Source organism: Ptychodera flava, chromosome 21 (assembly GCF_041260155.1).
Source record: "Ptychodera flava strain L36383 chromosome 21, AS_Pfla_20210202, whole genome shotgun sequence".
NCBI classification, from domain to species: Eukaryota; Metazoa; Hemichordata; class Enteropneusta; family Ptychoderidae; genus Ptychodera; species Ptychodera flava.
The window spans coordinates 26,866,474-26,880,918 of NC_091948.1; the positions used below are offsets into that span (position 1 = coordinate 26,866,474).

General features: G+C 37.4%; 1 long non-coding RNA gene across 1 annotated transcript; it reads right to left on the minus strand.

Annotated features, from left to right (window-relative positions):
* Window positions 1–525: 525 nt before the first annotated feature.
* On the minus strand, window positions 526–12,671 carry LOC139121872 (uncharacterized). Its single transcript, XR_011549357.1, has 5 exons — window positions 12,263–12,671; window positions 7,153–7,269; window positions 4,087–4,315; window positions 1,462–1,603; window positions 526–889 (listed from the first exon to the last, which is right to left on the minus strand). It is a non-coding gene; the product is annotated as an uncharacterized lncRNA (long non-coding RNA).
* Window positions 12,672–14,445: the final 1,774 nt, after the last annotated feature.

The following is a 14,445-nucleotide window of genomic DNA, read 5'->3' on the forward strand; positions in this document are numbered from 1 at the left end:
GGTCAGTCAAAATTTCCATGTAAGAGAGGGGGGTTACTCAAGTTCATCATGGTTTTGGGGGGGGGGGCGGGTACTTGAAATTTTAGAGTTTCCGACAAAATTCCTCCAACATCCCACCCCCCACCCACCCCCCACCCCCCCTTAGGCTGTAAATAATGACAGCTTCCAATGAAATTTGGGCTGCAGTGTAGCTGTATCTTTTTGATGAATTTTTCACAAATTTTATAATATCAACTCTAGTTTCTTGTTCTTCTTCTGAAAGCTTACTGGGAAACAAAGTACCTATATATATCATACATGTGCACATTGCAATGTTATTGACCAGTATATGTAAATCTGGGTCCTGATTGACATGTACACCTCTGGAGCAGAAAAAGTGATAATGGAATGTTTATAAACAATCATCACAAGTGACAATTACCTACAGGTTTGTTATTATACTACAGAGATCACCATGATACTGAGGGGAGGCATGAAATAATAATTGTGTTTTCTCAGTGCTCTGAAAGTTGAATTTTTCCTCTCTTTGAGCTGGACTACCTTAAACAGTTCTGTGTACTAGCTGTAATATGATGATGCTTAGTATTGCGGGTTATATCTGTTAAGTTGCCCACTGTTTGTCTGTGGTAGGTGTAGTGGTTTAGGAGTTTTTGATCCCAACATACATATACATACAATCTGTGTGCTGAGCAGTGTAAGGGTTCACGTCTGTCCACCATACTGACTAATAGGAAATCCTCTACCAAATGGAGATGCAATCCCACTGTCTTCATCTTGAGACAACTGTCCCTGGTAGTTGGTTCCTTTCTTTGCGTGGTAAAATGCTGCCTTGAAGTCGGTTTTGGATTTATCTTGCTTCCTCTTCTGCATGGATATACACACCTGTTCCCTAACATAGAAATAATAATAAACTCATGGAAGACAATCATGGACCATCATGGAAGATAATAATTTCTCTTCACAAAAAAGTTAGTTTATTTATGTGTTACATATCCAAGAATTCTTGTGTACAAAGAACAAATAAATTTATTTTTGTCTTCGCTATATGCATGTTTCTCTAACTTAGACATCTCAACCACACTTTTTCCTTCTTGCTCATGTCATATGTAATAGATTGGCTACAACCAATGTCCTGCACAGTTTAAGAATGAGGATTGCTATCACATGCATGTTGTGTATAATTCTGGATGGATTAGTGTTAAGCTGATGCACCTGCATAGTTGCTGCTGGCAATGTCAATTAAAATACAGCAATGTATCACTTATGTTTTTGTGAACCTGTGTTTCTAATTAGTATTCTTGTAATTGTAAAGATGCTATACAAATGTACATGTGTAGCTATATAAAGACAACTAACATAAACACTTTGTGCAAGTTACAAGATACCACTTCCAGCACATCTTTGCAACAGTCACTTGTGTACATATACTTGGGTGCAAGGACTGAAATGGAAGAAATTTACCTGTTGTTTGATCATTTCCATTCATCTTCGTTATAATGTCATGGTCCAAGTCCAATTCAAAGCCCTCCACTTTGTCTTTAACGCTCTTTGTCAAGGTCAATGATATTTCTCATCCTTGATATTGCAGCATTCACTGCTGATCCTGAATTGTAAACAGATAGACTCATGATTACTTATAACTCTTTCAATGACAATGATAACCGGAATGATTAAAATACATTTGATGATGGGATGTATTGCTGGGATGAATTGTAAACACTCTGTATGTCCTTAACCCTAATGATGATAAGCATTACACACATGTAAACGTTATAAATCACGTGTGCATACCAGATGTATTCTCTCATTGGAATATATTTCATCATAACAGTTTTATGGATCCTACGAATGAAGCTACATGTATTGAATGTCTAGTCATGTGCATTATCATATCATCTGCATTTCACTAGGCAATTCATAGAGTGCCAAGTCTAAAGAAATTTTTTTAGCAAATTCAGCTAAAAAAGAGAAAATAACTTCACCAAAAATGTGTAAGCCATGATTATCACAACAAAATTACTGATTAAATACTAGTAGAGGTGTAATACATTTGATCTACTCAAGAGGGTATTTTAAAAAGAACTACAACTGTGTATGACAACAGCAGTGTTTCCGCTGCCACTCGCAAGAGCGTGAAATGGGAAATGAAATGTCTGCAGATTGGGAAATATTTTTCAACTATCCTTCGCAAAACTGGTTAGTGCTATTTTTCAGGGGCTGATCGAGAGTGTAGTTAAAAGGCAGAGATATTTTTCAACATCCCTGGGTGGTCATTCTTTCCTCGCTTTAGTGTGCAGTCTCAGAAAACTATTATAATCAGTAACAAGTGATATGCCATGCTTTCAGATGGCTGCATGCAATGACCTTGTTATTTTATGATGACAAGTGCTTTGTAAACAATGCTTCTAACATAGTCAGGAAACACTGATTGCAGTGTATTTTCAAAAACTAAGCAGACAGCAGCAGCCAATGACAGCAAGGGTGGTGAACAGAATGAAACCAGTGTTTCAAAAACCGGCACCTTAGAACACTTCTGTGGCAACCTCAGAGGCAGCTATAAATGAGTGCAGCATGGTAAACTGTCAATTGGATGACGTCCTGAGCCTAACTTCATGTAAATGTTATAACCTATGCAAATACAATGACCTAGGCCTATCCACAAAACAATTATTCAGCATCGCAGGTGACCCTGGGCTAGCCAGAATACACATACAGGTACCTGCTATGGAAAATGACCCAGGCCTATCCTGAATACAATAACGGTACATATTTTATTGAAAATGACCCACGCCTATCCTGAATACGATACAGGTACAGACTGTTTGTATTGATGATAGGCCTTGGTCATCTCCCATTTTGTATTCTACATAGGCCTGAGTCATCTTACATGTACATACTGTGTGCATGTATGTGTATTGTGGATTGGCCTAGGTCATCTTCCATTGCATTTTATATATTATGTGTATTGTGGATATGTCTGTGCCATCTTCCATACCATGTGAATGCATTTGGATTGAGGATAGGCCCGGGTTATCTTCCATACCGTGTACATGTATTTGTGGATATAGGCAGGGGTCACTTTCTGCCATGATGTGTAAAAGTACTGAATATAACACTGTATTGTGGATAGGCATAGGTCATAAATTTGCATGAAGATATAACTAGGATGTTGTCCAGTTGAATGTTTACAATGCTGAACAACAAGCAGCACACTGTGACATGCTAAGTCGTGTTCGAGTACAAGTAAGCAAAAAAGATAATTGCACAGGCTGTCCGCAGAGTTGCAGGGTAGGAGTATAAGCTACAAAAAAAAGAAAGTGTGCCAGGAATAGTTTGTTGAATTTCCATGGCTAGTGTTTGAATAAGAGAAGAGTCAGCTTTTTTTTCTGTAAGACATGTGGCCAGACAGGACATTTTAACATATACACCCAGTTTGATTTTGAAACTAAAGCATTCACTGTTTGGACTACCAATAGAAAGAGGCGACTGTTTACACCTAGTGTACAAAATGTAATTACCAGTACACCTTCTTAAAGTGAACAGTTGGTGTAAAAATTAGACTCTGTGATTGGAGAACTGAAAGCACTTGATGACTGAGGCAGAAGCTATGGATCTTTCAAAGGAAACATCTTGAAGTTACCCTGTCAATGATGTAATACTTGTGATACATCTTGATACATTTACAAAAGTGCAAGTCACATAAGTGTTTGGCACACAGGAAATAAATTTGTTGTGAACGTTATTAAGAAAGCAGTTTGTTCCATAAAAATAGTTATTTATTTACATTGCCACTGATTATCAGTCGTTCAGGATGGTCCTACTTAAATTTTTAAATCACAAATGGACCTGGTAATGTATTACCTTGAATGTAAATGATTATTGGACTAGTTTTAATGTCATCTTGCCATTGTAGCAACTGATAGGACCCACCTGAGTATACAACTGTCAGTTGGATAAAAATCATAAATGCAATTACATGTAATTTTGATGGCTATAGTTCTGGCTAATCAATTTTGGTCTCAATTAGCCATAATGGCTTAGGGGAAAATTTAGCCAGTGGAAACACTGAACAGTGTAAGTACAAACCTGTGCCACAGCAAGGACCCATTGTCTTAGGAAAGTAAACTAGACTCCCTCAATTCCACAGGTTTTTGCTCTGCATTGATGTCAACACCACGATCTCTGTTCAGTTTTGGCTGTTTGCATAGCCACACACTGTGTATTTCCTTTGCAATGGAGGATGGTATTGTCACTATGTTGCTTTTCACCTGGTTGTCATTGCCCAGTATGCACTGCTCAGCAAGGGATCTTGAATCTGATTAGGTGAAAAGAAAACATTAACTTGAAGCATGCAATGTAAATATTATCTCCTGCAAGTTGCTGACATTAGTTTACATCAGTTCATTCTAAAATATGGCTTTTTATATGCAAGATAAGACAACTTGATTGTTTATGACTTCTGTAATTTTAATTAAACTATAACTTTGCCCCAAACCCATTGTATTCACTGGTGATTGTGGACCTTTTTAAAGGAAACAGGTACATAATGTAGGTCAAGACGTGTATTCAAGCAAGTAGCAATATATTTATTTATATATTTATTTCAAAGGAAGACCAACAGGAACAAGTCACATTAACAGGCTCCATAAAATATACATAAAAATATAAATGCATAAGGTACAATAAAACAATAAACAACACAACAAACTATATGAAACCATTAAAAATATGTACATATTTAAGCATGACATTCTGACCAGGCATCTGAAACTTTGACAAGATAAAGTGATGTCAATGGCAGGGCTGGAAATGCACAATTCATTTAGAGTAGCCATATATCTTTGAAGAGCCAAGTACCTAAATACATTGAGTTTTATACTGCGAGTCTATCTATCTATCTATCTATCTATCTAGAAAATTTATATAGCGCCTAATATCCAAAGTTAAACAATGCTCAGTGGCGCTTAGAGTTACAATGAAAAAGCTCTCTGGAAGATGTAAGTTTTTAAGCGTCTTTTGAAAATGTTGACATTAGGAGAGGTTTTTATGTCCAGGGGCAAAGAGTTCCAAAGGACAGGAGCTGCTACAGAGAAGGAGCGGCGACCATAGGTAGTCAGATTCCATCTAGGTGTGTGCAGAAGGCATTTATCAGATGAACGAAGAACACGTGATGAGGCACATGGTGTTATTAAATTCCTGAGATATTGTGGAGCTTGTCCATTTAGGGCTTTGTAAGTAATCAGCAAAAGTTTGTATACAATGCGATGATGTACTGGAAGCCAGTGAAGTTGCATAAGTATGGGGGTAATGTGGTCGGATTTCCTGGTCTTTGTAACAATTCTAGCTGCTGTGTTTTGGGGCACGTTGTAACCGCTGTAATTGTGTATTGGGCAAGCCATATAGTAGAGCATTGCAGTAGTCAAGCTTTGAAGATAAAACGGCGTGGACGAGGGTGGCACAGGATCTCTGGACAAGTACTTTCTGATACGACCAATTTTGCGAAGGAGGAAGTGAATAGCACTGCAAGTGGCACCAATATGTTGTTGGAATGTATGGTTGTCATCAAATATAACACCGATGTTCCTCGCAAATGAAGTGGTTTCAATGACACTGGAACAGATGTTGATGTCAGTGAAAGGCGCTGGTGAATGGTCAAATTTAGATCGAATTAAAATGACCTCAGTTTTAGAGTTGTTTAACTTCAGCTTGTTTTGTGTCATCCAGCTCATAATATCATTAACAGTTTCTTCAACAGAAGATACGGCAGACGTGGTATTGGATTTCTTGAAAGACAGGTACAGCTGATTGTCATCAGCGAATTGATGGAACTGGAGTTTATGGCGATGGATGAGCTGTCCGTGTGGTGATATGTAGATTAGAAACAAGAGAGGTCCAAGAACAGACCCCTGAGGAACTCCGTATCACAGCATTTGAGGCAGTGATCTTTGTCCTTTAATGTAACTGACTGAGATCTGTCTGTGAGATATGAACGAAGCCATTGAAGAGGAGTAGATTTGATCCCAAGATTTGATAAACGCTGTAAAAGTATGTCGTGATCAATGGTATCAAAAGCTGCAGATAGATCCAATAGAACCAGTAAAACAATTTGTCCAGAGTCAAGAGCAGTGAGAATGTCGTTATGAACAAGGAGGAGTGCTGTTTCTGTACTATGATATTGTCTGTAGGCAGATTGAAGTGGATCGAGTAGATTGTTTTGGTTCAAGAAGTCTTTCAGCTGAGCAGCAACGACCTTTTCAATTACCTTCGACAGAAAAGGTAAATTGGAGATTGGACGGAAGTTTTTGAGAATTTCTGGATCCAGGGTTGGTTTCTTTATGAGGGGCTTGACGACTGCAGACTTCAAAGAATGGGGTAAAAAGCCAGATTCCAGTGACAGATTAACAATCCATGTGATAATCAGGAGTGGGTGCATGCTTGTCAAGAAGTTCACAGAGTTTTGAATTATAGGTATGAACGGCATCATTCAGATCACGTGGTGGATCAGAGAATACTGCAATGCTGTCAAGGTCTTTCAACAAATCCTTAGTTGAAAGTTTACTCAGTTGACGATATGTGAATTCTTTTTTGAGACGATGTGGTTTCGGGAGAGATAACTTTGCAACAACCGGATTGTGATCAGAGGAGCGGAAGCCATCTACATAGAGGGATGATACGAGTGAGTCAGAGTTGCATATCAGAGTTGCAATGCGGGTTCTAGTACATGTAGTTTACTGAGGAACATCAAAATTAATATGAAACATGACTGGGGACAATCATACACATTATTCTTATATTTCTAAAAAAATATAAATAATTTCAATGATAAAGAGGCCAAAGGTTCAAACGCTTGCAGAATTCTTCATAATTATTTCGGCTGTAAGGATGCTATGTTTGAAAACAAAGGAACTTCATGAATTTCATTTGCACTTGCTTTATTTTGTCCTGTTGTTTTTTTTTTGCCAAGGAGACCACACTAAAGACGCATATTCTAAAATACTTACATGTATTACATAAGTTATGTACAAAGCAATTGATGTTGAAGAAAGTATCCGCCAAATAAAACAGAGCATGCGAAAAGCTTAACTGATAATGAATGAGACATGTGCAGGAAATTAAAAATAAAAATAATTAAAAATTTAAAACAAATCTTACCTGATGAAGGATTTTATTAAAGATCAGTTATCCATCTTTTGCTTCTTGTTCCTTCTAAGTTTCACATACATGTACCTCTGAGGCTTTACGACCAGGGTACGTGAGGTATACTTACAGCTGTAGGCAAATATCAATGAATACAATTAGAATCTTGCAGATAATCCTATTCCTCACTGTCTGTACAATGGATACTCAACTTTATAATCATGAATATATGGGTCAAATGATTAGTAAAATCATTCACTCATTCATTATGTATTACCATGCTATATACATCTCATTTAATTGGTCGAGCTGAACCATGTGACTGACCACAAATACACAGCAATGGTTTGTTTTTATGTCCGTGAAAATGAATAATAATGCTAACATTGTAACTTTTCAGCAAACATGTAAATTGTCAATTGTACAAAGATCAAAATAGTGACAACATCACTGTTCGCTCCATATAAGTTATCAAAACAAGTCAACAATTGTATGAAACATGGACATACATACAGACAGACTGACATACACAGACTGGCACAGAGTGATGACATTGACCCCAAGTGTGCCTTGGCCCATGGAGAGTGATAAAGATATAACAAACAGCTGAATGTAATGATAAAATAGTTAAGTATAGGCCTATACAGGCACTGAGAGTGAATACGTACAGCAATTTGATTAGTTTCTTTTCCTTTTCAACTTCTGTGATAATCTTTAAGACAATCAATCTGCAAGGCAGTTTATGTATTGACAAATATGCTATCTTTTACAAGCACACAGCAAACTGTTCTTGATTTTTCATTTACAATATTTGACATAGACTGAAATACATAACATGCAACCAATGTTTACACTTTGCCCATACACCAGATACATGGAGAAATTTCAACATACAATCATCAACTCAGAAACCCTACAGGGAAAAGTAAACATTGTTTTCTTCCAGAACAGCTGGTGCATCCACATATGGAACAACTTACAAACTTAACCAATTACACAAGGATGATGACACAAGAGATAAAGTTAAACTGTGGTGAACTTGACTATTCCTTTCAAATCCTTAATTAACTTGACATCTTAAACTAAAATACACTGCATGGTTAATTGTGTGCAAAAATACATCGGGGTGGACCATTTGATAAGGGATGGTGTCTGAAAGATCGATGAGGTACATTATCTTTTTTATCCGATCCATTGTACATTCTGTTTTCCCCACCTTCCCACCTTTTCTTTTTGTCAAACCTTCTCTGGCTGAATTTTTTATTGGCATTTGTTTGGAATTTTTTCAAAATCTGCCAGGATTTTTTTACTGCATTTCAACACCAAATACAGTTTACTATATCAAATGCTTACTAAATAACCACATTATATTCTCTTAGTTCCAGTAGGTATAAAATTACCAAAAAAATCTTAAAAATACAAAATGAAAGATATCCCAGTAAAACTGAGAGTTTCACAAAGTTGCCCCAAAAATTCAAAATTCCGGATTTCAACTTAATTTCAATATATCTTATTAACAAAAACCCTAAGAACCGGTTTACTAAATATCAAAGCAATCAGACTGGTAAATTTTGAGAAACAAATTTTTTGACCAAAAATGAGAAAAATTGCCCCCAAAATACAAAATTGCAGATTTCATCCTAATTTTAAATATATCTAATTAACGTAAACCCTAGTAACCTGTACACTAGATATCAAAGCTACCAGATCAGAAGTTTTAGGAGAAAAAATTTTTGACCAAAAAAGGCAAAAATTGCCCCCAAAATAAAAAAAAATTGCCAGTTTCAACATACCTTCAATACATTATATTGAGATTAATCTTAGATACCTGTATACCAAATATCAAAGCTATCAAATCAGTAGTTTTTGGATAAAAAAAAAATTATCAAAAATTGGGAAAATTGCCCCAACATTGCAAATATGACAATATCAATACAATTTGTACAAGCGTGACTGAGTTCATCCTGAGGAACATGAATATCAAGTTTCATAGCAATCAGACGAGTGATTTCAGAGAACAAGATTTTTTTACTAAAAACGGAAAAAATACCCTAAAAATACAAACATGCAAATTTCATCCCAATTTTTGCACACATAATTTAAATTACCTAAAGAAATCTGCATACCAAGTTTCAACCAAATCTGACCAATGCTTACTGAGTTTTAGCCATTTGCAGGATTTTCCTTTTTTCCCCTCATTTGCATATTTTTGGCACTGACATGTTCATTTGAACAAATTCACATCTCCACCCCTAGGTGCACCTGTACACCAAATACTAAGACAGCAGGTGCTACGGTTTTGGAGTTTTTGACGTGGACGGACATACATACATACATACATACATACATACATACATACATACATACATACATACATACATACGTACATACATACATATATACAGACGAAATTTTTCCACCATACAAGAATACCTCCCATTTGCATATATACATATGCATATATGGGAGCTAATAATCAATTACAAAAACAAAATGAAGCACTTGTGGGCCAAATTATACTTTTTAAAAAAATCTCCAGATTTGCCAAATTTTTAGGGTGGGCATGACCGTGCATTGCCTATTACATGCCTTGATGTGAGTGCAAATCAGTGAATTGATTTGAAAAGGAATATCTGGGTAGTTAGTGGGTCGGTTAACGATGTACTGACTGGTTTCCATGGTGACCCAGGCCAGTGAAGCACTTCAATGTTTTCTACATCTAAGTAGACGCTTAATGATAGATGTAAAATATACATGCACACACTTTTTTTTTACTTTCGTTAAAATCCGTTTGATGTTGGTCGATAATGGTAAAATTGTTTGAAAATGTCCTGCATATAACTAAATTGTAAATGTCATATAGCATTTGTAACCATGAAGAGGCATGTAATAAAAATATTGTTGCCTGAATACATGGGTTTATGTGCCCTCGCAGCAGGAGACAATTTGCCCTCCTGGCGTCAGGCATATTGTCACCTGTTCTCGGGCACATAAACCCATATATTTAGGCAATAATATATATTATATCAAACCAGTATATTGATGGTGTAAATACAGCGATCCGATTGGTCGAGACGCGAAAAGAACCGTGGTATATTCGCGATATACCACGGCTGGCATACGCATGAGCTCTCGGCTTGACCAAAAATCCGTTTTTTGATGTTCCACGCCAGAATTTCAATATACTGTTATGATATAATAGCGATAAATCACACCCAGTGACGGTATACCACTCGATTTTGACCAGTTCAAGACACATATGCACTTGCTATCACTCGTGCATATATGTCTTGAACTGGTCAAAATCTCGTGGTATACCATCGCTGGATGTGCTTTATTTTCACATGGGAAATTTTTGTAAATCTTGATGGTTTTCTAGGGTTTGTTGATAATATCATGAAATACAAGACTCTGCCTCGACCATTAACATTTATCTATACGCTTGGGCAAGACTGAAAGCCAAAATAAGCATGCTCGCCAAGCCTTGTTAATTCTTGACTTTCCGCTTGCCCTTGGCCATAAATGATAATAATGGTCAGGGCATCACCCATTATTTCTAAATATTAATTACATTATCATTAATTAATATGGTTAACATAAGTGTGATAAGGGCATTTATGTACAAGAAATTAAATTTTGGAATTTCCCCAAATGCACTCCATGTATACAAGGCTGCCAATAGAACAAGGAACAATTTTTTCCAATACAAAACTGACTACATTTTTGCACTCTGTAGACTTGCTCCAAGTCTGTGGGCATATAAATATCAAAAATTAATAAATTGAAGGAATAAACTTCTGCAGACTGCAAGGCTAGGTGGTGGGCTGGTGCTCAGATAGTGGGGTGAATGCTTTTCCCCACAGACTAATAAACCTTGCAGGGTTTCAGTAGCTATAATAATTCATATGACGTCAGGTAATAAATATGCATGACATAATGATATAACCTCAATCTTAATCAAGCATAATTTTCCAACTAATTTAAAAATGGGGATAGAGAGGAATGGTGTTATAAACATGTTTTCAGAATTTTTACAACAGTCTGTGAATCTGTCTAAACATGGGGGATATTTTTGCCTTCCCCGGGGAATCACAGCGGTACAATTATCATAATGAATCATGAGAATCTCCAGTCCTGTGTAGCATCAGTAATTTTCAAAATTACAATAGCAGCTTGTCACCTTCCCTGATGTTTGTAAACACAGCCTTCAGATCCCACCACAGCACTGCAAAAATTGCATACAAGCTCTGCGTATGTGTGAATAGGTTGTCAAACTTTGAGGCGTCACCGTTCTCCTAAGGCTATGATGATCTGCGGGTACGGGTATTGATGTCAAATGACTAGAAAATTCACTTCCTGAATAGAATCATGAAAAATAAATCTTTCATTGTCTAGATATAAATAAAAATATCCTTCACAAAAAAATCTTCATTCATGCATGGGCTACCAGACCTTGTCACTGGGCTACCAACTTCAGAAAATGGTAGCCCAATGCAATGGGACTACAAGAGAAAAAAGTTAATTTCGAGCCCTGGGGTGTGTTACCGGCGTTATACGGCCGTAAAAGGCCGGCAACACATACAGCGCCCTGCCACGCAGAGCTATAGATATAGCCATGCTGTGATTATTAAACCTCTGCGTGCAGAACTTTCGTTTCTCAGCGGTTCAGCAATAAAGTGGTCTTCTCTGCAGGCGTCTACTGACAATATAGTATACGTTTGTACGTTTCGTGTGACTGTATGTTGTAACAACACATGATGATTGACAAAACACCGAAACCAGTGCGATCTCTCAGCAACTCTGCGTGGCATGCTGTACGTGTTGAGGCTGACCAGCTGCAGTATCAGTACAGCAGCTCGCGCTTTAGGTTTGCCTGGGTATTTGGGTCGGACGGCAAAACCTCGAGCCACTGTGCAGTTTTACACACACTGCTACAGCAGTGCCACGCACAGCTGCAGTACAGAAGCTCGAGGTTTTGCCTGGGTATCTGGGTTGGACGACAAAACCAGATTTGCCGTCCGACCCAAATACCCAGGCAAAACCTCGAACTTACTGTACTGCAGCTATGCCCCGGGAGCTATGCCAGGCAGAGAGCTATATTAAGCGGCAGCATACTGTTACTTACGTGGAAGAAAGGACTTCGCCAGTCGAGGAAAATACGTGATCATCAGCTGCTACCCTACAATGGTGAGACTTGCAGTATGATGTAACAAAACGCAACTCATACGCGATCGACCGCGGGGCCGCATAATGAAGTGACTTCGGCGAGTTCCGCCTGGGCATTCCTCGTACAGTCTTCGGGTCACGGGGGTCACCGAGCGTTTGTGACAGTAGGTCCGCTTTACACAGGCATATCCTTCCATGACAAACAATCAAGTACGCCACTCTTGGCTTTATTTTGACAATACATCAAAGAAACTGAATGTACAAATTTTACAGAATGCTTTATAAAATATAAACCAACACTCCTAACACATTAAGTTTTCAAGTATAGTGTTAATTTAGCGTCGCTACACTTCGCTACACTTGTTCTCATTTGCATAGAACTTTACACCTCGGAAATTGCACTAGATGTAACCTTGATTTAACAGTTTGTAGGAGAGATGGCCTTGTCTCTCTACAAAATCACCATATGAACTGCATGCTCTAGCATATCGAATAAGCTGGAAAATGTATACCCCATAAGCTGGTGAGAGTGGAATATTACTGATTAGGTGTGGAAAATTGATTATACTAAAGTTGAAATCATCTCTCTTGTCATATAGCCTAGTAGAAAGGTGACCATTAGAGTCAAATTCAAGTAAAATGTCCAGATATGAAGCAGAAGAGGCCGTTTCTGTAGTTTCTTTAATCTCCAATTATTTTATTATTGTCCATGTTCTAGGACAAAATGTTTTTCACGAAAGTTTTGGATTTTGATTCTCTTTGATTTCTCGGTATTAAAAAAATAGGATTAAACGACTCCACCATAGTCGCAGGCCTGAGTTCACCTTTCTCGCTTCTAAATTTGGGGTTTCCTCTCGCTTTTCCTATAGAAAGAAGAATACAGAACAAGAAGTTGCCCTTTTCTAACAATGAATTCTCCGGAAAAGCACTGTGCTCGTAGCCCCATTATAATATGTAGTTTCTGAAATAGACATAGGTGAAATGTTGTGAATTTCCTTTAATTGTTTATATAAAGATCTATTGACAGTCAATTCGAATGACCTCTAAAAATCTGTTTTACAAATGCTGCGGTTTTTCGGTCAAAATTAGCTCCAACCATTGACAACATAATGAAATCACAAAATGTGTCACAGATTTCTATTATTATATTTGCCTTACATTTTTGTTACAAACTATTAAAGTTCTTAGACCATGAATAATCACCATCCAGAAAAAAATGTGGCGTCACATATACCACTATCTACAGCCTCAAACAAAACACACTTTGCAAAGCTGACACAACAGCTTCTTTGTACGCAAATTTCAACCGGAAGCACTGTAGCGTTTGAACAGGGGCAGGAAAAAACGAGTTTTGAAACGTTATCAAAATTAACCAAGATGTAATCCTTGAGTAAACAGTGATTACAAAACATAAATTGCAGTATTCACCTATATCTAGGTTTTCAAAAAACTTTATTTTAATGGTGTTGAAAGCTCAGTTTTTCGCAGAGAATTAATTGTCTGGAAGAGCCAAATACCTATTACTAGCCTGAAATCTTAATAGTCAGTGTACCGCCCTTTGTTTCTTCTGTTCATACTATTTTAGGTAAGAATCTTGGAGCAAGTTCAGTGGAAGAGACGGGCATTGCCTTCCAGAAAATCATTCAATAATCATAAACTTCGTCTAACTTCAGTTTCATTTGTTGCCGCGAACTTATATGGACTCATGAATGATCACGAGCTGTGATGATGTGTGCAGCAATTGCAATTTTATCTGCTTGACTGAGTGATGATCATTTTTGGTTGTAATCAAATGATGACAATGCGACCCTACATTGAAGGAAGAAAGACGATATGCACGCAAGGTTGAGTGATATTTTAATCCGTACTTTTGGACACATAGTCTGCTACGTATTTCTATCAGCGTGACGTAGTTTAGTCTTGTAGTTTTAACAGCGTAGTCTTCCTCTTTGTATATCACTCGATATGTTGATAATTCCGCCCGCCAGCATGGTTTTACAGGAGGTAATACTATATGTCAGTGGACAAACGTCACAATGTCCACATGCCTGAAACTAGATCTGCGTCCTTCCATTTCACGTTAATGTAGAAGTGTAAAATTGTCTTCAAGGTTGTATGCGCCTCGAAAGTGAAAGACTTAAA